The 27,576-nt window shown below is 45.0% G+C and overlaps 1 pseudogene; it reads right to left on the bottom strand.

Moving 5' to 3' along the window:
* Positions 1–224: 224 nt before the first annotated feature.
* LOC148442709 (uncharacterized) lies at positions 225–26,842 on the bottom strand (annotated as a pseudogene).
* Between the last annotated feature and the right edge of the window lie 734 nt (positions 26,843–27,576).

Consider the following 27,576-nt stretch of genomic DNA (forward strand, 5'->3'; position numbering starts at 1 on the left):
GGATTATGGAAACATATCTTAGACGTATACGTGTTTGACAGTTAAGGTTGATTGAAAATATCACATTCCTTTCCACTGCTGTACATGAAAGGACTCTTCATTGTAAGGTCACATAGTACATTGTAATACTGTAACCTCAGGAGCCGCAAATTTAGTTGTCTTGTGTAATATTTACAACATACTTCACAGGAATGTTTTTACGATAACAATTTTAGACAACAGCTTCACACCACTGTCCTCCGACTGCCACCTGAGGAGAAATCCGAGATGTTATTTTTATTATTTTGTCTTGTTACGCTGCCTTCAGATACGTGTTGAAATAAATTCAGATGCAAAGAAAAAAAACAACTATTTCAGAACATACCCATGATCACCCATTACAGAGGGGTGGCCTGGTCTTTGAGCTGTCTTTGGCCCTCATTCAGAGCCGTACGCTCTGAGCAGAGCGCACGCTCTGAATGAGGGCCGGGCTCCATTTTCATGGAGCGTCCTCCTGGACGCTCGTATAGCTGTGGGTCACCACCCACAGGCTATACGAGCGTGCTTTTTGATGGCCGCGATGGTCGAGACCATCGCGACCATCGAAATTCCGAGCCGGAGCCTGCGGTTGAGGTTTTCAACCGCAAGCTCCGGAGTGATTTTGGCTCTATCAGAGCCAAAATCACTCCCACTGACATCACTAGTGATGTCAGTGGGCCGGCTTCTGACGGGAGGCGTTCCCGTGGGAACGCCCCCGTCAGGGAGGCACGCCCCCGGCACGCCCACCAAAGGGGGCGTGCTGTCAATCAACATTGACAGCACGCCCCCTTTGATTGGACACAACGAGCGAAGGACTTTCCTTCGCTCGTCGCGTCTGGCGCATGCGCACGACGGAGCTCCCTCCGTCGTGCGCATGCTCAGTGCATAACATCGACCCACTTGCGAGCGGACAGCCGCTCGCGAGTGGGTCTGAATCAGGCCCTTTATGCAATGAGGGCTATTATAGTATCACTGCTACTGACCATGTTATACAGTAGAGATTAGAGATATATGCCTTGTACAGTATGTAAGACTTCACCAAGAAATACATTTATAGCAATTAATGTCTCAGATAATTAGGGTAGACTGCAACAAGAGTACAAAACAAAATATTACTTTTGAAAAAATTTATTATTTCAGTATAATATATTCTAATACTAAAATAGAACAAAGAGCAGCAGCACATAAAATAATATGATCTGTCTCAAGATGGACTTACTAGGCTGAGTTTGCAATGCGCACCAGGTTTAAAGTTTAATGTAGTCACACATGTAGATGTAGTTGACCCAAGGGGACAATATCCAGCCATTCAGCCCTTTCAGCAGAGTACAAGACTGAGGGCCTGATACAGCAAGGATCGCAGTTGCAAAGACGCACGCAATTGGTCGATTACTTCGCATTGCGCATGCGTTTGCATCGCAGTGCGCAGACGCGAACTAGCAATTTAGATGGGAAATGCGTTTGCAGAGGCTACACAGACCCCGAGCACAGTGATTGGCAGGAAGTGCCATTTGTGGGTGGTCGGGCGAACGCAGGTGTGCCAGTGCGTTGGGGCAGCGTTGCAGGGGCGTGCATAAATTATCCACTGCGATACCATACGCAGCCTGAGGCCTCATAGCGTGACCTGAAGTAAGCAATTCCTGAGTGAGCTCTGACCTGCCATAACTGTGCGTATGGGTCTGATGTTACTCTATGTTACCGATGGTTTCGCTATGTTGCCCGAGTATACGGATGTGTGTAAGGGGAAGTGGGCATCCTTATGGTAAACTGTGATCGCAATGCGATTACAAACATTTGCATTTCACCGCTAATATTGGCAACTGCGGTGCGTGCGTTCTAGCAGAATAGCGATCCTTGCTGAATCAGGCCCTGAGTTCTGATAGTGTGGTCGGAATATGATTGTATGATTGCCTAATATCGGTTGCAATATTGCAGCATGTTTGTCCAGCCCCACATAGATCTGACCAGGCAATTACTAGGGAGCATGATTGTATGGGATGCCTAAATTACTGATTTTGGTGCCTCATTCAATTAGAAGTCTGTCTGGGCTCCGTGTCACTGCTCCATACGCAAAAACATTCAAGTGCAATGAAAGCAAATGCTCTGACTGCTTGTGATGAGTCAGTCACCTACAGTATTAGTAGATCGGACTGCAGTCACTAACACAAGACACTTTAAGCAAGCTCTGAAAAGCCTATGCACACATACATAGGAAACATGTTTCATGTACAGTAACTTACTTTTATATTTCAAGCTAGATGACTTCTTAGCCTTAGGTATTTTTCTTGTAACATTGCCATAGTTGTGATCAAGGTGTAGTTCTGCAAAATAAAGGATTAAATATTCTTATCATTTACACAGTACTGTAGGTCAGTGATGAGCTACAGGCAGCCCTCCCAGCCTTCATTTGCAGCCCCCAAGCCTTCCTCCCTGCTTTGCTCTAATTGCTGGTATAGTAATGCTTGTTTACAATTCTTTCTGTTATGTTATTACAGATTAGGTGTCTCTTTTATTGATTACGGAGCTGATTCTGAGTTGGGAGCAAAGCAAAAATGAAAAAAGACTAATGGAGGCCCATACATCTAGCCACTATCAGGGCAATTCCCAGTGCCGAGACAACATCAGCGCCGAAATCCCGACATGATTTGGGATGCCGACATCAGGATCCCAGCAGGACACCGGGGAGAGGTAAGTATCAGCCGCGGATGGACGACACACACACACTTAGGTTTAGGCGTCCTGGGGCAGTTTTTGATTGAGACGCATGCACTTGGAAATGTATTGAGAATGTAATGGGCGTTCCTGCGCAGTGACTGGGAAGTGGATACATTACAAGTTACAATGGAAGGGAAAACGATTCTGATGGTTCCAAGGGCGTGATAAAGCTAATTCTTCGATGAAGGCTGATATACAATAATCTATTGTTTGTTCAAGATTTCTCAGTGTACCACAATCGGGACATTCCCCTGGGGAAACTGTGGGCACGGCAATATCATTATGAAAGATGTATTTGTATCTCATACTTGCCAACTTCAATAATCCCCTTTTTGGGAAAAACCCAGGGAATAAATGCAGATGGCAACTGAGAGGGGCAGGGGCCAAACGATTTATGGCTTTAGATTGCCCCACATTTTTATATTATTATTATTTTAAATGATTTGGTCAATCCACCCCTATATCTGCACATGGAGTTTACAGTATCTCATCCTAACTTGCTACTACATGCTCCCTCCTCCCTGTCTTCCCCAACTGTATCACACCCATCTGTCTGCCCCTCCCCTTGAGAATGTAAGCTCTTGCGAGCAGGGCCCTCTACCCTCTTGTGCTTCTCCTTACTATATGTTCATCTACCTCTTACTCGCCACTAGGACACCTAACACTTGGTGCCTATGCTTTGCTGCTTATGTGGGTGTTATGGCCACCTTTGTGTCAATGTATATTATCCATGTCCTTGTCCTTCATTGTATTGTATTTTACTGTAAGTCACTTTTTGGATATGTACCTTGTAAGGCGCTGCGGAACACTTGTGGCGCCATATAAATAAACGATAATAATAATAATAATAATAATAATAATAATATTTACCTTTAGTACAATTTATTTATATATTTTGGCACCTGTGTATTTCTCTTGATATTGTTATTACTTTTATACAGCGAGTGGGCTTTAATGTTTATGACTGTACACTGGTAAGAACTTATCAGTCCTAATTAGCCTTTAGCCCGGTACACACTAGGTCGACCCGTCAACTCGATATCCTATCTGACAAATGGAAGGTGCATACACACTTAATAACCATCTGCCTGATGTGCAGGGTTTGACGTTCCTGCAGCATGTGTACGGGTGATCGGCGGGTCGCCCGTACACACCAGCAGATGACCAATATATCTTTCAGATATACTGGCCATCTGCTGTGCTGCAGGGACGATCCGATATATCTGTGAATTACGTCGTACAGACATATCGGGTGTACACACCCGCTGATATATTATAGATATACTGGCCGTTCAATGGAACGGGCGATATATCTATCAGTGTGTACCCAGCATTTGTATCCCTTTTATCAGCTAACAAATCTGCATACATGTAGCCCGTTTTCTGTAAATTAGACTCACTACTAACGTCTGTTTATTAAAAGGTGAAAAGTCTCATCTTGAGCGATAGAAGTTCCCATTGGAGGTAGGCCCCTAGCTCTGTAGAGCAAAGATTCAATGGCTCTTACCGGCAATAGCTTCCTCATTTTTTTTAACATATTTTATTCTTTTGTTTAACAATTGTGCTTTCTTTGTACTAGGTGGAACTGAGAGTGCACGCCTAGGGTTCCAGTTCCACTGCATCCTCCTGAAATGGACAGCCGGGCCGCACATTTGCAGAACTTTTCAGACAGGCTCAGGGAAACAGTAAGTTAACCCTTACCAGTCCGAGCCGGTATTGCTCGTGAAGCGGGGTATCACTCAGCTGCCTCAGCGAGTCTTTCATAGTAAATTGTAGTGACAGGTGATTTTCTGTTTGCTGAGATAAATCAGCTTCATAAAAAGACACAGACATATCTACCGTTCCAAGTGGCTGGGAGTGCCACCCGATTTTCAGGAGGCTCCCGGCCGTCTCGGGAGTGTAGGCGAGTATGCATTAAGCACATTCTCCCATAGCCATACCAATATGCAGTAAGTGACACTTAGGGGCCTATTCATAATCAGGGGATGGATGGCACCCAACGATTAAGTATCCAACTAGTCTGACTTAGCACATGAGCACAACCACAGGGTACGCATGGGGAGGTGGCACGCGTGGATGCAGTTGAAATCCCGACAGCTGGGATGCAGGCGCTCACAATGCCGGTGCCAGAATCCCGACACCAGTCAGAATCCCGTGTTGGCATCCCGACCGCCAGCATCCTGACAATAAGTAGCGGGATCAGAGGGAGGGTTATGGGACTAGAGGGAGGGTTAGGGAATGGGGGGGAAGGTTAGCGTTAGGCTGCAGGGTTGGGGAGGTTAGGTATAGGCACCAGGGGGGAGAGGTAGGTTTAGGCTGCGGGAGGGGCGGTTAGGTTTAGGGGTAGGGTAAGGGTTAAGATACTTTCTGACAGGTGTCGGTATCTTAACCCCGTCGGGATGCTGGGATCGCTCCGGGTCTCGCACCAAAAGGGGGCGGCTGTCGATTTTGATCGACAGCTCGCACCGTTTTGGAGGTGGGTAGGAGGGGTGGCTGGCCAAACATAGGCGTTCCCGACGGAACACCTGCACTTTGGGGACGGCCCCACTGACATCACGAGTGATGTCAGTGGTGAGCTTCCAGCTCTATTAAGAGCCAGAAGCTCACTGGGGCTTGCGGGAACGAAACCCTACCGCAACGCGAGACCATCGCGACCATCACCTGGCCACTCGCAATAGCTGTGGGTGGTCACCCACAGCTATGCGAGCGGCACGGAGGCCGCACCAAAAAAAAACAAAACGCCCTGATTCAGAGCGAGCGCTCTTTCACAGCGTCCGGCTCTGAATCAGGCCCACTGTCCTCAGTGAAGGGTACCGGTGATGTCGGCAGTGCGGGGGTGCCATCTGTGTCTTTAGTGCAGGTTTGCTGGCTGTGTCGGCAGTGCGGGGGTTCTCAGTACTTGGAATGGCAGTACTGCGGTGCTGGCAGAGCGGGGGTGTCAGCGGTGTCCTCAGTGCAGGTTTGCTAAGTGTGTCGGCAGTGCAGGGGTGTTCTCAATGCAGGGTGCCGGCGGTGTCGGCAGAGTGGGGGTGCCAGCGGTGTCCTCAGTGCATGTGTGCTGACAGTTTCGGCAGTGCAGGGGTGCTGGTGGTGTCCTCAGTGTGGGAGTGTCGGCAGTGTGGGGGTCGCTGACGGTGTCCTCAGTACGTGGGGCAGCAATGCAGGGGTGCCGGCAGTGGTGGTGTCGGCAGCGGGGGGATGCTGCCAGTGGGGGTGCCGGCAGTGGGGGTGCCATCTTCTTTTTCTTCTGTGTGCATTTTCAATGGGCTTAACGCTGATTGGCTGAGAACTGTAACAGACGGCTCTCTCAGCCAATCAGCGTTAAGCCCGCTCAATACAAAACCTTGCGACCCGACAGCGGGGTCACAAGGTTTTGCCTCAGGTGAGGGATCCGGGGTAGGCAGGGAGATCAGAGCTGCGCTCGGATCGCCCCGGATCCCCGAAATTCGGGTGGGTTCAGATCTCTGAGATCTGAACCCGCTCATCTCTACTTAAAACATGTTTCCGTATGTGTAACTGGCCCATTAAGGATGATGAATAGGCCCCTTAACCTCATGTATAAAATGCCTATTTCCATGTAATCTTGCAAGCAACACTTTGTAAATGACCAACAATTCAACGTAATTCTTGATACTAAATACATTGCGCACAACTTGTAGGTCCATCATTACTTTGTCACATTAATGTTGTGTTACCTAAGAGTACTTTAGCATTTCTGTTATCATTTTTCAGTAAATTTATTTTGATGTGGTTGAATATTACCTTTCTTCTTCTTCCTCTTGTGGTAGCAGCAATAAACTGTAATCGTTATTGGGATGATGAGAAGAATAATCATGTATAAAAATATGTTACCTGAAACTAAAGCAAGACATTATTTAACGATGATACATTAGTAAATGCAGATGAATGAACATTTAAGCTGCTGGGTTAAATTTACAATGTGGCGCGTTGTTCAAAGTCGCCACATCTTCAGCAGTTTTTGGCTGCTGAATTTAAAGGGGCAATAATGTTGCATACAATATATGCCTGGTTTTCTATTGAATATAATTGCCCTTTTAAATCCAGCAGCCGAAACCGCCGAAGACACGGTGGCTTTGAAAACTGCATAGTAAATTTAGCCCATTGAGTCTGTACCCTGAGACAAATGATACATTTATGCGAACCTAAATGTATTATTGTGGTCCTGTTTCCTGTGGTAAATGTGATGAACAGAACGGAGTACAATAAGTACACTGTGACTGCAAGTACAATGTGAGTCATCTCATTCTGTATTTATTATATTTGCAGTGTTTTTACTACACACACCTGTCTAACATTTGGCATAGGCAAACGCAGGGGGGGTTTCCATCTGCCTGGAAACCCCCCTCCCCAGCACAAACCATGACCACAATAGAAATAGTAATATAATAGAATGTTACTAGTGCTGCATGTTCTTCTCTGTATCACAAATTAAGTGATTAGCACCACCTGTGGCTATTTTAAAATGTCTCAGCCAGTAATAAATATACCTGTGCACCAACTAGGAGATGTGGAAAACATGCACTGTTAGTGGTACACTGCTATAGACCACCAAATATTAATACTGTATAATAATACACTATCCAGTACATAAGGAGACCGATATGTACATATATGTCCAGGGCAGTGCTAAGTTCAGACTCCCGGACTTGCTCCAATGCTCAGGAATGGTGCCCACATGTGACATACTGTAGAAACATTCAGCTCAGACAGGGTGGACCTACTTCCGCATCTAATGGCATACTGTGATCACTGGTCCTGTATATGCTCAAATTATGCAACACAATATACTTTGTATGTAACATATTAAAGTGATAATTATGCCCTCTTCATGGACTGGCCACACTCACTCTAAAATCAAGCATTTGGAAACCCCCCTCTAGATATCCTGCGTTTGCCACTGCTTGGTCATTCTTCTTTTTACTGCAGGTAAATACTTACCTGAATATCATGGTCATGCGCAAGACATCATCCTGCCTGACTGTAGGTACATAGGGGGTCATTCAGACCCAGTCGTTAGCGTCGATGCGCTTGGACCAGGTCGATGGCCCCCCACAGAGCATGCGCACGACGGCGCCGGCGCCATCGTGCACATGCGTGAGACCAGCTACGACCGACAGCGCCGGTCATAGCGGGTTTCGATCCAAAGGGGGCGAGCTGTCGATGTTGATTGACAGCTCGCCCCGTTTGGAAGGCGGGCCGGGGGCAGGCCGGGGGCAGCCCAAACGGAGGCGTTCACATGGGAACGCCTACCGTTTGGGGGAGGCCCCACTGACATCACTAGTGATGTCAGTGGAGAGCTTCCGGCTCTGACAGAGCCAGAAGCTCTCCGGGGCTTACGACGAGACCCAAGGGTAGGGTCTCACTTGTCGTAAGCCCCGGAGACCCTAGGGTCTTGTCGTAAGCCCCGATGGTCGCGATGGTCTCTGACCATCGCGACCATCACCCGAGCGGTCGTTAGAGCTGTTGGTGTTAACCCACAGCCTAACGACCGCAACAGAGGCGGGCGGTCAGGATGCAACTGGCCGCCCAGTTTCTGAGCGACCGCTTGCATCCTCCGACCGCCTCTGAATGAGGCCCATAGTCTTTTGGAACAGTCTACAGTAATACTTTCACATTCTGTTTTAGTTTGTTACCCTCTCAAAGTGTAAGGGGATGGAAATATCGAGCCTCTTTTAGAATAAGGTGCAAATCAAGCTGAAAGGTACAAACCATGTTGCGTTACAAAGGCTGCATTTTTTTTAAACCTGCCCAACAGCACAACATGGCTTTGCCAAGGTGCAAAATTCAACCCCCCACCTGGATCTACTCCTAAATGTAAGAATTACTCATTTAACAGGGGGGTGCTCCTCATTTGAACCATTGCGGCTCCAAAGGTGGCCAAAATTCAAATAGAGGAGCCACACCAACTATCAGCGAGTCCTGGGCAGCAATGTTTGGCAGCGTTTGGGGTGGCAGTTCACACGCGCACGCAGGGGGGGTTTCTGAGTACCCAGAAACCCCCCCTGATGGACCAAATTTTTTTTTTAGAGACGGAGAAAGCACTGTCTCCGTCTCTGCACTGATTGCGGCCGCGACGGAACTGCTGCAGATCTCCAGACCAAGTATACAGCTGCAACGTTGCAGGGCAGGTAGCGTGTCTTTGTCATCCCTGCTGTGCTGTGATTGGCTGGCTGTGAGGGGGCGTGCTGGCGTAGTGGCAGTAGGAGGTGGGGCAGCCGCTTGTCTCCCGGTGTATACCGTCATGCTGGGTGGGTGGTCAGGTAACGTGAAGACCGTTCTGGCGCAGCTGCTCTGGGTCTAGCTCAAGTCCAATGTCTTCACGAGGAGATCGCCGGGAAGGAGCTGCTATGCATGCCGAGCAGCAGCAACTCCGCTTACATGGGCCTCCGGCGGTGACGCACCTCTCTCCTCAGCCCTTGGTAACTATACTGATGTTTATGTGTGAGTGTATGTATGCTATGCATAAGTATGCGTGTGTGTGTGTATATATGCTGTGTGTATGTATGAATGCATGCTGTGTGTAAGTATGTATATATGTAGGCACCTTGTGTGTAAGTATACTTGTGTGTATGTATATATGTAGGTATCTTGTGTGTAAGTATACTTGTGTGTGTATATATGCATGTATGCTGTGTGCAAGAATGCTTATGTGTGCGTGTCTGTGTGTACGCTGTGCATGAGTATGCTAAGTTGCGTGTGTATGAATGCAGTGTATATATATATATATATATATATATATATGGAAACCCCCCCTTAAAAATCCTGCGTTTGCCACTGCAGTTGGTGTGGTTCCCCTATATGAATTTTGGACTGTGCTGCATCCCCTCCTAGGAAGCCACCACTGCCCCTTATGGTTGAAGTGAATGGAGCTGCCAGACGGGGGATACAGTCACCATGTCGACATTCAAAATGTGTTAATCATAATAGCGATTCCAGTATGTCGACATTGAACAGACTGTAGTAATTTAAACAATGCCAACATTAGTGTTAGGCTGCGCAGGAAGGGTTATATGTAAGGTTAGGGGTTAGCATACTCACCGATGAATCAGATGACACCACCAGAACTTCGCATCACTTGACACCGCCAAACCCGGAAGACAAAGCTGCACCACTGGAGCTGAACGGAGATACTGTAAGTGATTGCCGCACTGCCGGGACCCAGTTTTGTCGACATTCTGAGCATGATGATATCTCATCAGTGTCAACATGCTGAATGTTGTCATGGTCAATGTCGGCATGTTAAACATGATGAACGTCGACAAAATATGCCAAATCCACCAGACGAGTATAATAATTATTTGTCAAAGCCTGTGCTGCACCTCTCTTTCAGAGACATTCCAAACTAGGTTGAGACCCCCCCAAACTCACACACCACACACTCTCACACACACACCACACACTCTCGCACACACACCACACACTCTCGCACACACCACACACTCTCGCACACACACACCACACACTCACCACACCACTCTCTCACACACACACCACACACTCTCACACACACACCACACACTCTCACAGACACACCACACACTCTCACAGACACACCATACACTCTCGCACACACACCACACACACTCTCGCACACACACCACACACTCTTGCACACACACCACACACACTCACCACACCACTCTCTCACACACACACTCACACACACACCATACACTCTCGCACACACACCACACACTCTCGCACACACACCACACACTCTCGCACACACACCACACCACTCTCACACACACTCACACACTCTCACACACACACCATACACTCTCGCACACACACCACACACTCTCGCACACACACCACACACTCACCACACCACTCTCTCACACACACACCATACACTCACACACTCTCACAGACACACCACATACTCTCACACACACACCACACACTCTCGCACACACACCACACACTCTCGCACACACACCACACACACTCACCACACCACTCTCTCACACACACACACCATACACTCTCGCACACACACCACACACTCACCACACCACTCTCTCACACACACACCATACACTCACACACTCTCACAGACACACCACATACTCTCACACACACACCATACACTCTCGCACACACACCACACACTCACCACACCACACAATCTCACTCACACACCACACACTCTCGCACACACACACACACACACACACACACACACACATGTGTAAAGGCATTTTATTTTCACTGCAGTGCTGGAACATAATGCTCTTTATTATAAATATATTTATGTGTATTGCAGTAAATTGTGGCTAATGTCAGAAATGCAACTACATTTGAAATTACACTAATAATTGAATTCTGCTTTACTAGCTATCAATATCCTCTATTTCACTACCTATCGATAACATCATAACCATTTGTCCTATCCCAAAAGTCTGTTGTCTAGGAGTTATCACCCTATCTGACCTCTACTTTATCGAAGCTGGATAATTGGCTGAGACAAGATCAGCTTAAAATTAGATTGTAAAGACGCCATCTTGCGACTGGCCGCAAGACGCCATTTTAGAAAATGAGATCGCAAGACGCCATTTTGCGAATGGCCGCCCAAGCGCCATTTTAAGTAAACTCACACTTAAGTACATATGGCGATATTACTATTAGCATCATGCGATTGCATCTTTCACCATTTCTCATACACACATTAATACGCACAATTGCGCTGTTAACTAGTCGCATATTAGCGAATGCATAAGATCCTGTATGAAAACGCTGTTGATTAGTTTCATGCGCACGCATTTGCCCCAAGTTAACTAGCGTCTTTATATCAAACCCCAAATACTTACACAGTACATATTTACATAAAAGGTCTCATAAGCTAGAAGGTATAAGATTCAAGTATGTTCATTTATTATAATTGCTGTGAAATAAAGGTTATTTGGTAGCTAAGGTTTAATTCATGATAAGTAAGTCATGTTTGATATTATACTGATCTGCACTCTTTCAACAGCATTCTGGTATCGTCAGTGTGAAGATCGAAACGGGCATTCTCAACTTATGAACCGAAGAGATTTAAAGCAGCAAAATGTATTTCTGTGAATGTTTGCATGAGACGGGAAACCAGAGACCACCAGTTGTTAGAGGCTGGACTGTGTCTATTTGAACCAACCTGTTAAATGCCTTGTAACATATGCACTCTCCTTTAGGACCAATGGTATTAGCAACAAACTTCTCTATTGTGTTGTCTATTTCTGGGGGGGTATAAATATGTGTGCTCTGACCCTGGGTTTCTAGTCTTCTTGCTGAATGCTGATTGACGGGGGTTTCTTGCTGATGTCTACATCTGGTCCAGATCGCATGCGTATGTATACTGTACTTGAGTCTGTATAATTCTTTGCGCTAAATTGTACTTAGATCATAGCGTGTAACTACTTTTACTTGAATATTACTTTGTGCTTTGGAACCACAGGTTCAAGGTCTGGAGTCTCTATTTACTGTATGACTGCGTACGCAAAATAGCGTCATCCTTAGAGGTATATAGGCAGGATATTAGAAGGTATAGGCAGGATATTAGAAGGTATAGGCAGGATATTAGAAGGTACAGGCAGGATATTAGAAGGTACAGGCAGGATATTAGAAGGTACAGGCAGGATATTAGAAGGTATAGGCAGGATATTAGAAGGTATAGGCAGGATATTAGAAGGTATAGGCAGGATATTAGAAGGTATAGGCAGGATATTAGAAGGTATAGGCAAGATATTAGAAGGTATAGGCAGGATATTAGAAGGTACAGGCAGGATATTAGAAGGTATAGGCAGGATATTAGAAGGTATAGGCAGGAGTGTATAGAGGTTCTAATTAAATATCCATAACTTCAAACCACAAATTCAGGCCTTCTCCCGGTCTTAAGCCGGGTACACACTAGACGATTTTTTAAATGATTTGCTGTTTTCAGACGGATCGGAATGACAAATCGTTCAAATCGCCAAGTGTGTTCGCACCCTGCGCGCTCCCGCGGCATCGTCCGTCGCATCCTCAGATCTGCTGTACATGCTGCTCAATCTGAAGATGTGACTGACGATCCCTTGCATTTGGATACGGTGGGGGAACGACATATAGTGCGGTCATTCACCAGATCGTGTGCCGTCGGCTGGGTAAACAGGTTGTCTAATGTGTACCCAGCTTTACTGCTTCCACCTACATGAATAGACCCCACTGTGAGATGTCATATCGGTAGATATACAGTAGCTGATATCTGTAGGTTAGCATGAAGTGAAATTTCATAGTTATTAAAAAAAAAAGAAAAAAAAAAGCCTTTTTCAGGGAACAAGAAATGGGTTAAGAACTTACAGCTGTTCTTCAGCAATAAAAAAGAGGCTTGTCTGAACCATGAAGCACCACCAGAGGACTACTAAAAGAAGGTCTTATGGACCCATGAATCAAAAGTTATAGATATTCACTTCATAAATTGTTACCTAAAAAACATACTACCATTTAAGTTAATTAAGATGAAGGCTCAGGTAATGAAAATTAATTGAATTGATTGACAATGTGGGGGTTAAATGAGAAAGAAAATTATTATAAACAGATTAATTATGTTGAATGTGGTTTTTATACAGAAAAAGTTCATGAATGGTTAATAAGGGGTTAATTGATGATGAAAGGATGATATTGTGGTGATCATTAAGGTGCTCTCTGTGGTGTCTGATGGTCACTGGGATGTTCTATTTACTGTATAGCAGTCACTGGGTTGCTCTCTGTATTGTATAGTGGTCACTGGTATGTTCTTTGTATTGTATAGCAGTCACTCAGTTGCTTTCTGTATCGTATAGTGGCCACTGAGATGCTTTCTAAGGTATGGCAGCCAATTGTTATGTGTATCCGCACTAAAGAACATATGCACTTATGAAGGGAGGTCCTGGGAATAGAGGTAACCAACCTTTTAGATTAATTAATATACTATATTAATTCCACAATGCACATTAACTATGCTTCCTAATGCTAATGCTAACATCTCTAATGTTCAATATTCCCTGTCAATGAGTGTGTTGTGGATATGAAAGGACTGCAAAATGGCATAAAAAAATAGTGAGATAATTTATTGATATTAAAATCTTAACATAATAAGTAAATATACCGTAAACAATAGGCAGATAGAACCGTCAGTACAATAATTCAAGTAAAGATGTATAACACATGCTGGTTTATGAATGAAAGTAGATTTGGGATATAAATGATGAATGTACGTGGATGGCAACATATACACACAACCATCCAGAGGGACAGTGATGGTACAGAGGGTGGGGGTGTCTGTTGGGTATGTGTGGATCATGCAAACAATAGTGTACAGTGAGGGGATGGGATGAGACAGGGGGGAGGGGTGGGTTGATGGATGGGACAAGGTGCGGGCACTGCACCTTTGTAGGAGAAAGTCAATGGCTGCTGTTACAGGATCGCAGTTATGGAGATCTTGTATAATCAGGTAACAGAATGTTGCTCAACAAACAGTGTGTAATTAGTGCTGTCAGTGCTTAAAGTGGTCCTAAAGACATGGTGGAACTCTTCCCCATCCTCGGCGCTATCTTAATAAAGGGACAGCGTGTCACAAAAAGGGGCATGGTCTCAAAAGAAAGAGGCGTGGTCACACAAGAGTATCCCCAAATGAAATTACGCCACACAGTAGCACAATCTTATATACATTACACTGCACATAGTGCCCCTGATTCACATTACACTGCACATAGTAGTGTCCCTTATTCATTTTATGACACACAGTAGTGCCACTTTTACTCTATGCCCACATTTGTGCCCCTTATAGACAATGCTCACAGTAGTAGTGCCCTTAATACACAAAATGCCCACAGTAGTGGTGCCCCTTATACAATGCCCACAGCAGTAGTGCCCTGTATACAGAGCCCATCGTAGTGGTGCCCCTTATGCAGAACTCATAGTAGTGATGACCCTTATGCAGTGCCCCCAGGAGTGGTGCCTCTTATGCAGTGCCCCCAGTAGTAATGTCCCCAATAGTAGCGCCCCCTGTAGTAGTAATGCCCCCAGTAGTAATGCCCCCTAGCACCCCCAGTAGTAATGTCTCCAGTAGTAGTGCCCCCAGTAGTAATGTCCCCAGTAGTAGTGCCCCCTGTAGTAATGCCCACAGTAGTAGTGCCCCCTGTAGTAATGCATCCAGTAGTAATGCCTCCTAGTGCCCCAGTAGTAATGTCCCCAGTAGTAGTGCCCCCTGTAGTAATGCCCCCAGTAATAGTGTCCCTTACACATCCTGCTGCCGACTTACTGGCTGTTGGCTGCTCCTCAGAACTATGGGAGAGACGTCATGATGTCTCTCCCATAGTGCCCACTGCGGGAGCCGGAAGCTGGAAGTCAGGAGTGAACTCCAGCCTCCGCCTGTCACTGTAGGGAAGGAGCCGGGCACCCGCTGGTTACAAAATCTCAGCGGGCGCCCGGCAACTTCCTATGGCACAGGGCTTACTGGCTGGGTAAGGTGGGCTGGTTTCGTCTCCAAATAGAACTGATGGAATGCAATTCTGCCCCGCTCCGGCCCACTTTAACCCCTGAGTGCTGTACCTGAAGGCAGTGAGGTTGGGGTTGTAATGGCTGTACAGAGGCTTCGGGACCCACACTGACATAAAGGAGGCAGTGCCGGCAGTGACATGATGTGTATGGGACTGGCACCCTGCTGATACCTCTTACTGCTGCTAGATGGGATAATGCCAGTTTGATGATGGAGTTGAATGGGTGGTTAGGGACATTTTTTCTCACTTTTTCATCTTAATTCTTTTCACATTTTATTTAATTTTTTTTTTTTTTTACTTTTTATCACTGGGGTTCATAAAGGGTTCAGGAGGGATTTGAACCGTACTGTACTGTCTCTACTGCCTGTGTTAGATAACATCTAAGAATGAATAACCCTGATGGAAACATGGATATGTAATTCACCGATATTTGGGTAGAGAAATTGGGGAGTTTGACAGAGCCCGATGCTTTAGGAGTACATTTGGGGAGTGTTTTGTTTAATATTTTAACAGAAGAAATAGGGTAGAACCGCCGGCTGATGTGCAGGTTACTATATGGGAGTTGATGCTACTAGGCAGAGATTTTGGTGAAAGTGGGTATTTATAGAGATTTTGGTGACATATAATGATTGTGCATAAGGAGACGTGGGAGGAGCCATCTGGGCTCACTCGGGGCTCAGGCAAGAGCTTCGGGGAGACATGAGGTAGTCATGAGGCTGTCTATAAAAACCCCAGGCAGTCCCTGTGTAGGGGAGTGGGACGGGGAAACCGAGGAGGACAGGTCATGCCCAAAGGAACCTCATCTCAGGGATGGAGAGCAGGACCTGGCTGCCTGAGATAGAGGGGTGGAGTACCCTGGTGCTGTATGTGAAGAGAGGCGTTAGAGAGGGAGATAGTGCCTGGTTTAGCACCCTGCACCAATCCAGACTCTTTCCTGTAATTGAGGTCCAGCCTTTAGTGTAGCTATGGTGGTGGATTGGGTAAGAGTAGCCCAGCCACAGGTTACCTACAGCTACTTATTTAAGCAGCCACACAACCCTCAGCCTAAGGATTAACTGTCAAAAAAGTAGGTTTGATGTTTTTTTGTTTTCCTGACAATTTTGCAAATTAACCATTTACTAAAGTCAAAAACATTAGACCAAAAATCTATGTATCCATAACAACTATAGAACCCGCATATTTACTAATGGTCGGTTTTAAAAACTAACATAACCTGACAGCAAAACGACAAACCCGCCCAAACAATAGAGCTGCCTTTGGGAGTATTACTGCACAGGTCCCTATGATCTGTGCAGGGTTTTAGTGTAAGTCCAGCTTTAGTGTATGGACTTGAACTCTAGAGCAGTATTGGCTAACCTTGACACTCCAGCTGTTATGGAACTACATAACCCAGCATGCACTGCTACAGTTTTGCTATTAGGGCATGCTAAAACTGTGGCAGGGCATGCTGGGATATATAGTTCCACAACAGCTGGAGTGTCAAGGTTAGCCAACACTCCTCTAGAGCCATAGCTTTCTCAGAGGATTCAACACAGCTCATATAAGCACTTCATCATTTTATGATCCAGGTCAGTTATAAGAGACTCTCTTTTTTAGCATATACTGTATATGGGCTATATATCCAGTTAAGACTGCGTATGAATTATCAATGGAAAATGATTTGCTTTGTGAAAAGTTGATGTTTAGCTTTAGAGGACAGGCAGGTACATGCAACAGGTATAGGCATAGTAGCCGGGAGAGATAAAAGAAATAGGGTCCTCTTTGGGCTAGGTACTAGGTTTCTAATTAGGTAGACATAACTGCTAAGCCAATCACTTTTGGAACAAAAGAAAGTAAGAAAGAAAACGGCATGGGTCACACTACTGTGTTATGTGTAGGGATGTGCGCCGGACCATTTTTGCCGGATTTGGATTTGGTTCTAATTCGTCGTCCGGATTTGGATTTGGATTTGCCAAACTGCGGTGACTGGCTTTGGATTTGGATTTGAATTTTTTTACAAAAAATCACATAAATTGGTCTTTTTTTCTTCCTAGAGTATTATTAACCTCAATAACATTAATTTCCAGTCAATTTAGACCATATCACAGCTTATAATATTGTTTTCAACATTATTGGCCAAAGGTTGCAGTGAGCTGACTGGTTACTAAGCGACAAAGCAGCGGCACAACGACACAGACACCACAGTATAAAGCACATCTATGACACATTGCCACACAGCAGTGGCAGAAATGAAAAGTAGTGCACCCACCCAGTGGGGTACGGCCAGCAGAGTCACAGTACTTGTTTACAAAGTGTGCTACGGCCCTAGGAGTCACAGTGCACAATCTTATTAGCATTACACCGCACATAGGCCTGATTCACATTACACCATAAAGTAGTGTCTCTTATTTATGTTACGACACACAGTAGTGCCCCTTTTACACAATGCCCACAGTAGTGACCCTTTTACACAATGCCCACAGTAGCGGTGTCCCTTACACAATGTCCCCCAGCAGTGGTGCCCCCTATGCAGTCCCCGTAGTAGTAGGGTCCACTATGCAGTGCCCCAGTAGAATGCCCCCCAGTAGTATGCCCCCCCCATTAGCAGGCCCCCCCAGTAGTATGCCCCCCATTAGCATGCCACCCAGTAGTATGCCCCCATTAGCAGGCCCCCCCAGTAGTATGCCCCCCATTAGCATGCCACCCAGTAGTATGCCCCCCCAGTAGTATGGCCCCCCTAGTAGTATGGCCCCCCCAGTAGTAGGCTGCCCCAGTAGCAGGCCTGCCCCAGTAGTAGGCTGCCCCAGTAGTAGCCCCCCCCTGTAGTAGGCTGCCCCAGTAGCAGCCCCCCCAGTAGTAGTAAGCCCCCCCAGTAGTATGGCCCCCCCCCAGTAGCAGGCCCCTCCAGTAGTATGGCCCCCCCAGGTAGCAGACCCCCCCCAGTAGTATAGCCCCCCCCAGTAGCAGGCCCCTCTGTAGTATGGCCCCCCCAGTAGTATAGCCCCCCCCAGTAGCAGACCCCCCCCAGTAGTGCAGACCCCCCCCAGTAGTATAGCCCCCCCCCAGTAGCAGGCCCCTCTGTAGTATGGCCCCCCCAGTAGTATAGCCCCCCCCCAGTAGCAGGCCCCTCTGTAGTATGGCCCCCCCCAGTAGTATAGCCCCCCCCAGTAGCAGGCCCCTCTGTAGTATGGCCCCCCCAGTAGTATAGCCCCCCCCAGTAGCAGACCCCCCCCCAGTAGTGCAGATCCCCCCCAGTAGTATGGCCCCCCCAGTAGCAGACCCCCCCCCCAGTAGTATAGCCCCCCCAGTAGCAGGCCCCTCTGTAGTATGGCCCCCCCAGTAGTATAGCCCCCCCCCCAGTAGCAGACCCCCCCCAGTAGTGCAGACCCCCCCAGTAGTATAGCCCCCCCCAGTAGCAGGCCCCTCTGTAGTATGGCCCCCCCCAGTAGTATAGCCCCCCCCAGTAGCAGACCCCCCCCAGTAGTGCAGACCCCCCCCAGTAGTGCCCCCGGCCCTTGCACAAATAAAAAAATAAAAAATAAAAACTTACCTGTATCCCCGCTCCCGCGCCGTCCCGCTCTGTCACACGCTGAGGAGGGAGCCGGAAGACAGAGCTCATGTGTGAGCTCCAGCCGTCTCCTCCGTGCAGCAGCCAATGAGAGTCTGTGTGACTCTCATTGGCTGCTGTAACAAACACACAGCTGCCGCTGGCGGCTGTGTGTCTGTGTCTGTGTAGGGCAGAGCGCTATCACTGCGCTCTGCCCTACACAATAGGAGCCCTGATGTCGGATTCTCTAGTGAGAATCCGACATCAGGCGGCCGCCGTTCGACCCCGAACGGGGATCCGAGTCAGGCGGTGAACACCCGAACAGGGTTCGAGTGGACTCGGATCCCCAATGTTCGGAGCGGTTCGGATTCCACAGAATCCGAACCGCTCATCTCTAGTTATGTGAGTGCTGTTCTCATGCAGTTTTATTTAAGTAACATAGGGATAGATGTACTAAGCCTTGGCTAGTGATAAAGTAGAGAGTGATAAAGTACCAACCAATCAGCTCCTAACTGTCATTTTTCAAACACAGGGCCTCATTTATCAATGAGTTTTATCATTCACAACGAGTAAAACTCGCTGCGTATGATAAGTGGTGCTCCAGCCAATTAGCTCCCAGCTGTTATTTTTCAATCGCAGCCTGTACAGTGACAGGAGCTGATTGGTTGGTACTTTATCACTCTCCAAGACTTAGGGCCTGATTCAGAGCCACTCGTAAGCGGCAGCTCGTTCGCTCTGAGCGATGTTTGCCCAACTGCGCATGCGTACGGATCGTTATACGCATGCGCGAACCAGTCAGTGCGGCCGAAATTCATGTGCTCGCAAAATAGCGAATGCCTGCTAATTTGAGTGACAGAAAGAGGCGTATGTGGGTGGTAACAGGGGAAGGTGCTTGAAAACGGGGAGTGGAGATCCGATCGCAGGCGTGCTTAAAGGTCAAAATGGGCGTTTTATGGGTGTGCATATTTAAAACAGCAGCGTCATTGACCACGTCACTGGGTTATTTTATAGCCAGAACTGCTCGCAAAATTGTGGTAGCAAAAACCAACCACAAGAATAGCGAGCAGTTCATAGTTTCATACCCTGTTCGATGTACTCGATTAATCTAATAAATAGCGGACATGACATAGGATGCGAGCGGCCAGGGGGCGTAGTTTCCTAAAAAAACGACCGCAAGTTTTGTACGCTCGTTCAGACCTAGAGGCGTGAACAGACCGCAAACATCGAACGGTTCATTTGAATAGCCACCCCTATTTTCTGGACGAGCGAGCGCTAATTGCGTCCGGCTCTGAATCAGGCCCTTAGTACATCTCCCCAAGAGTTCGAAAAGTATTAGTGACTTAATTGCTGTTAACTGTTGACTTTGTTCAGGTTCATAAAACTCTAAATATTCCAAACATTGGCATCGTTGCTGTGTAAAAAAGGATTTTGGGAGTCCTTGCCTCTCTGTCATGAAGGGAAGGAAAGAAGCCCTCTTGAGAGAAAGAACCTTCTGGAAGTAAAACAAAATAAGCATCAACCTGTGAGTACTCTTTCTCTCTCTGTCATCTATTCCTAGCTATTGGGTACCACAGATACACTTAGATATCTACATAATAATATGCTAAGGTCTGTCCCGTCATGCATTCACAAAGGGAGCTGGGCACGTGCCCAAATGGCTCCCTCTGCTAGGGAGATGGGACAGGCCTAACAACAGGTAGGAGGAGGAGAGAACCTTCCGTGCCTCCAGGAATAGGGGCGGGACAGAGCAGACCTCACAGACTTTAGGTTAGGGAGAAGGGCAGATCAGCAGAGAGTGGGTGGGACAGTGGAGGGCAGAGAAAGTGCAGACCTGAGCGGTGATAGCGGGGGGGGGGCGGTGGTACACACACTTACTATAATTATAATACAATAATGTTTTCTTACCTGTGTCTCCACCATATTCCTGGACTGTTAATAGTGTACCATTTCCTTTTCCATTATTATACATAGGTGTTTCAATAATGATCTCGCAGATATACAGCCCATCATCTTCCTCTGTGACTGAGTCTATTGTCATCATTGCTGTATTATTAGCTATACTATAAGTAGTAGCATTGGTTGCTGCTTTGTGTAGGTCTTAGTGCGCTCTCAATGTTCCATATAAGAGATGATAACACAGTTGGCGTTTCTGCCCCTGTCACGTGACCTCTTCTCCATTCCACCCTGATCCGTGTAGCTCTCTCTATAGTCCCAGCTGCAGGTTATCCTGGCAGGGTCTCCTTTGTATAGATTTAACTCCGTTGGAGCCTGAGTGACAATGAGATTCCCAAAAGCAAAATCTGTTAAAACAATACAAGTTATACATAGATGAAAACGGGGGAATTATGTACATTTTTTACATTTTAAAACCATTTGTGTGTATAGGTGTTTTTACTCAATTTTAACACATTTACTATAACAAAGTGAGACTGTGAATAACGTTACCCTAGTAACTATTAGTCAGATTTTTTAGTTGATGTTTTTTATTTTTATTTTTTTATATTATATTATATTATATAGGCATAAATATTTTTTTTATTCCCCCCAACATTACCACTGGTGAATTTGGAACAATTCTGGCCCAGCATCGTCACAATCTAGATCTGATCCGCTCAGTGTTTCCCTAAATTTCTAAATTTCAATGCCCCTTTTTCCTTGCTGAAAACAACACTGACCCCACTCTCCTGCAATGCCCCTGGGAGACTGCCCCCCCCCCCCCCTGGATCCTGTTTCTTGGCAAGTGAGCAGGGCCTTGATTTCACCTTTCCCGCCATCGAGGACCCACCTTCGCTTTGCTAGAATGTGATTTGTGTCATCACATAATGCTGGATGGGCCTGATGATGCAAGCCACGTCATCGCCCCAACCCGTGTACAAATATGCCCATCGTGTCCCTGAGTTCTGTCATGACACGATTCGTGTTATGGTAGTAATAAGCAAGTTTGCTGAAAGGAAGACTGTGGGTGGAAGTGTGTCTTGGGGCACATACCTCATTAAAAGCACCTCAGTGATGTCACTAGTTTCTATTGAATGAAACAGCAGGCGGTATATGAAGGCAATGGGGGGCACTTGAACACACCACACACACACACCAATAATGTGTCCAGTCTCTCCTCTGTCTGCAGTTCCACCACTTGTGTGCATAATTATAGTGCCCAAGAAAAAAAGCTAACACGCACACACCAAAGTGTCCAACTAGTTTTTACTATTGTATAGCGATACCACATCTGTGAGTCAGTGATGGACTAAAACTACCATGGGTCATGGATGAACTGTTTCTATGGCCTCGAATGTACACTATGGATCACATAGTGTGTGTGTGGTATTATGACTTGACCATGTCGTCATTCCCATGTATCGGTAAGTATTGCTAACCTTTAACCCTAAATCTCCCCTTAGTGCCTAACCCTCCCCTCCCGCAGCCTAACCCTAACTCTCCCCCTATTGCTTAACCAGAGGCTTCAGAGGTGGGGCTGCAGTGCAGTACAAATTTCGAATAGGGGAGCCACACCAACTGTCACCCCAACCCTGCCAAACATCACCGGCTGGGATTAAGTGGCAGTTGGTGTAGCTCCCCTATCTGAAACTTTGTCCTGCACAGCAGCCCCTAATCCTCCCCTCCTGTAGCCTATTTTTTTCAGGGTTTGGCAATAGGGGGAGAGTTAGGGTTACTAACTCTCCCCCCTAGTGCCAAATCCTGAAAAAAATAAACGTAGCTTTTTGGAACTGAACCCCTTAGGTTAACTACTTTGTGCCTATGGAGAGGGACACTGCACATGCAACATTGGCAGAAGATGAGGAGTTGTCTTTCAAAAATATAGAAAACCTCCTTGTATGTGCTGGCTTGTATTTCTTAGGGGCAGTCTGTTTTTGCAACCATTGTCATTGCATATATTTTCATACATAAACAGGGATAATTATGATAAAGAAGATAACAAATGCCTCAACACTGATAGATAAAAAATCGTGGCAACCACTGCACTTATTCATACATTGGCCCCTTGGGTTGACAGAAAAAGGGAAAGTAAAATTCACCTACAGTATGTCTCTGTTCTACTGTAAAGACTTACAGTAAAGAAGCACATGCATACAGTATTGTCCATTAAAGGGTTCAACATCGATGGCCTCCATCGATGGCAATCAAAGGAAACCCATTGATGGTTTAATCTATCGATGGGCTTCCCTATGCCGTTCACTGAGATCTTGTTACTGCCTCTTATCCATCTGGATTGGTTGAGTGTTAGACGTCAGAAGAAATGCATTGTACGTCATCACATTTGGATGGGCGAAGTTCATGTCAACAATCGTTCTAGAAATTAAAAAAGATTCGGGAATATGCAGTAGGTGCTCATTCTATCTACAGGCTAAATGTATAGGATTCCAGTACTCTGCGTCAGCTGCCTTGTCCTACTGTATGCACTGTTTCTGTGATTGGTTCATTGTCTCCTGCAGCACACCCAAAGGGCTGGATGCTCTAGCCTGTCATTGCCACAGTCAGTCTCGGTCACATTCCTAGAATTACTCTGCTTTTCTATACTGCCTTTACAATTACACTCATTAAAACCAGTGGATCTAGAAAGAGCCGAAATTGCCATCTTTTCTCCTTAAAAGTTTAAAATACCATCCATGATGCCATAGACCTCAACCCCATATCACAATTAAATAACCTTGAGTAAAGACATTTTATATATATATATATATATAATATATATATATATCCACTATAAAATAGGCGGCACTCGGAGTCTTCGACAACGGTGAAAACAAAAAATTTACTTTTAATTAACGTTTCGGGGAATTACTCCCCGTCCTCAGGATACACATTGAGTAACATATATATTATATATATATATATATATCACAGGGGCTCTGAACTCACCATAATAACTAACATAATAAACAGTGGGGTTTTGGTTCATGAATTGATCAATGCATTTCAGCTTGCAGCTTAAATGCATTGCTAAATTCATGAACCAAAACCCCAGTGTTTATTATGTTTCTTATTATTATTATTATTAGTTATTATGGTGAGTGCAGAGCCCCTGTGATTTGTATTTAAACAATGTGGACACATACCATGTTGCACCCCAAATCTAGGAATGGTGAGTGCCGTGGATTTAGTGCTTTTTGTTTACTTTGATTAATTTTTATAATTAATCATTTTTGTGATCACATTTTCTCATGCACCCCTTTTAACTAGTTTAATCTAACTTGTGTCAGCTGTTTTCCTAGGTGCTTTGCAACAGGTGTGCTTGGTAACTGTCTCACGTTTAAAAGCAAAGTTGCTGTGAGCTTTAAACCTTGATAGCATACCCTGAGTTTAACACTAATGTGATGGCTATGTCCATGTTATAATTCTGAGCAACAGAGCAGGGACTTGCAGTAAAGTGGGGTCCCGTGACGCGGGCTGCAAGCTTAAATGCATTGATCAATTCATGAACCAAAACCCCACTGTTTATTATTATTATTGTTAGTTATTATGGTGAGTGCAGAGCCCCTATGATTTCTATTTAAACAATGTGGTCACATACCATGTTGCACCCCAAATCTAAGAATGGTGAGTGCAGTGGATTAGTGTTTTATATATATATATATATATATATATATTCTGCTAGTGTAGGTACAGTATTTTGCTAGCTATATTAGGAAGCGTGAATGTGCGTGTGAATTTAGCGTGTATGATAAAGGGGAAATAGTTTAAATGTGACACTAGAATCCAACTGAAAGGGGAGATGTACAGTATTAGTTATTATTGCTATAGTGTCATATGTAAGAATTATTTAAATATGCTGCACACAATTTAGAACCATGTAGTTATATAGAGGGGTAATTAACATCCATTTCACTAAGGAGCTGTATATTGCATAAACCCTTGTCTGTTTTTGTTTTATAGTGGTATATTTTGCTTTTACATTTATCCTTACCAATAAACTTTTTGGGTTTTTTCATCGTAAAGAAGATAATTACTGTAGTTAATGCATCAACCTTCACTTTCAGTAAATGTATTGTTAATAAAGCTATAGTTAGAGGGTCAGTACTCTCTATCTTTATATATTTTTTTTATCCCAAATGATTTGACGTATTAAATTAAAGGATGCTGGATTTGGCCCACTGAATCTATAATTATACATCCCGGTATTCTCCAGGCCGACCTTGGGTGGAATCCACAACTGCAGTCACATCGATCAAGAAGGCTTGGGTGGAGGCACTGTACACAAGGGACGATGAGGTAGAGAGAGAGACTGAGTGGTCTATTTACTAAGCAATGTTAGGAGATGGAGTGAAAAGTGATAAGAAAGTGATAAGGTGTCAGCCAATCAGCTCCCAACTGTCATCTCACAGGCTGTGTTTGAAAAATGACAGTTGGGAGCTGATTGGCTGGCACCTTATCACTTTTCACTCTGTCTCCTAATACTGCTTAGTAAATAGACACCTAACTACATAATACTCACTGTCTGATGTACATCCACGTAAGATATCTAGGGATGTCACATAAATAAGGATTTGAATATTGGAAAAAAAATAATTGTAGACTATAACAGGTCTGTTGAAAACAATTCAAAAGCAGCACCTAAAAACAGTAGAACAATACAAAATACATAAGGGGGGAAGGAGAGTGGGTTCACGGAGTTTGAATGGAAGAGAACTGGGGTCCTTTAAAAAAAATTGGGGTCTGAACAACCATCCACAGATACCCCACTATAATACACTACTAATATGTGTTCTACAGACGTTATGTAGTGTTTACTGATTCCACAAAGGAATAGATTTTTTACATTTGATTACTGTGACTATAAAGTGGTGTAAAGCACATTTGATTTCAGGGGGGAGGGAATACCTAGAATTAATTTTACCTGGCGAGTCCGACACCCAGAGGCTAGTGGAAGGATTCCAAGGATGTTCTGCTCAGTTGTTATATGAAAGTAAAGTATGTATTATTTTTTTCCCTCCCGGAAAATGGAGGTGACACTCCTCAGTTTCCGGGAACGGCACCCAGTCATGCTCTTCTCCGCCTCCCAAACGGCGCAGCATGTCAGTCTTGCTGTGGCTTGGGGACGGTCTGCGAGCAAGATCAAAAGACCCGTTCCGCACATGCGCAGAATGGGTCCTGCACAGGCCCTTCAACATCGGAAATGTGCGTTCATCCCCGGATGAACGTACATCTTTGAATCAGGCCAATTATTGGCAGCCAATATAGACCGATTTGGCGCTTTGGCACTATGGTCATGTAATGAGATTCTTTGGAGCCAATGGCCAGCTGATAACCACAAACACTGTCTGATCATCGCTATTGTATGACTGCATTATACACCATAATTTTAAATGAATCTATCATTATCCACGTTTGATCAATCCCGATCAGCTTTTGACAGCGAGAACAGCTCGTTTTTGTGCCACCAAACAGTGTTTTGCTGCCAGTTTTTATTTTTTCCTCTAAAAAAAAATCTTTGTTCCAAAAATACAAAATAAAGAAAGAATAGTAATAACCAACATATCAACCAATAATCTCAATAACCGGACTAAATGCCGCCGGTCTATATCCCGACTGCTAAAGCCCGACTTAAGATAGGCGTCAAAATACCGACGCCGTTAAAACAACCATTCATGGACCTAATGCTACAAATATTGTATTATGTAGAGTAGCAACAAAACAACCTACTTAATAATGTGGTAAACAAAACATCTTTTTATAAATTCTATAAACACAAAACACATAAGGTAAAAAAATATAAAAATGTAAGTTTGGGCAAAGCAGTAATTAAAAGTGTACAGCTTTGAATAATTGATGTATTAAATAAAAGAAAATTAGGCCGTAACAAAAATTCTTAAACCATATGCCACCTATTGTTTTAATTATCTATAAAAGAAAACACTGTTGTGGAAACCCGATACCGTACGACATAGCAAAATGTGACTGTCCAGATACCAGTGTTGCACTTGTTAATAATATATTATATTAATAGTAATGATCAACATGATTCACATATAAAAATACTCACTTTGGAAAAAGAGTTGTAGAGCAACGTAGAAGATCACCATTATGTGACAGCTGCGTTCCTAGCTGCTATTCTCATGCAGGTAAACTAAGAGAGCTCAGCCGAGGATGTGGCTTTTAGTAATGACAGCTTCTTCCTCTTTCATGAACTCAGCATTGTATCTGTAACCCCTTTCTGTCACATGCGTCTTCACAGAGGATCAGAAGGCTAAAATGTTAAACATTGTAGGATAAACTGTCGTTTTACAGGTCTAACTGCTTATATAATCCATTATATATCTTTTAATGAAGCATTTATATTAGACCGTTCATCCCGTGCCCTAAGTTACTTATCTATACCGTTGGCACACAAGCACTTACTGTACATGAAAAGTAAATTTATTTTATGCTTTTTGTCTAATTCTTCCTCTATTTACAGTATTCCTACATTACATTATATGCATTTTTCTATGCATTTCCTTTTATTGTAGCCCATTATTTTTTTTGTGTCTTTGGGTGAATGAGTAGGCACCAGGCAGTAGAGGTGTAATAAAAGAGAAAGACTGAAAAAGCAAAAAGACTACAAACAAAAAGTTATTGCTAGGTTTTTTTCTGGTCTTCCATAGGAAACAACGGGAAAGAGTCAAAGGGAGTGGGATTGAAATACTGGCGGCTGATCAAGATCCCACAGAGGCAGGTAAGTACCCTAACCTCCCCTGCCCCTCCCTTAGATATTTCTGTCCATCGGCAAGTGTGTACGGGCGATCACCACATGCAGTGGAGGGGGCGGACCCAGGGTCGTATCTATAATCTATAATGGGTGCA

This window comes from Taudactylus pleione, unplaced genomic scaffold (genome assembly GCF_031769625.1).
Source record: "Taudactylus pleione unplaced genomic scaffold, aTauple2 ptg001408l, whole genome shotgun sequence".
NCBI lineage: Eukaryota > Metazoa > Chordata > Amphibia > Anura > Myobatrachidae > Taudactylus > Taudactylus pleione.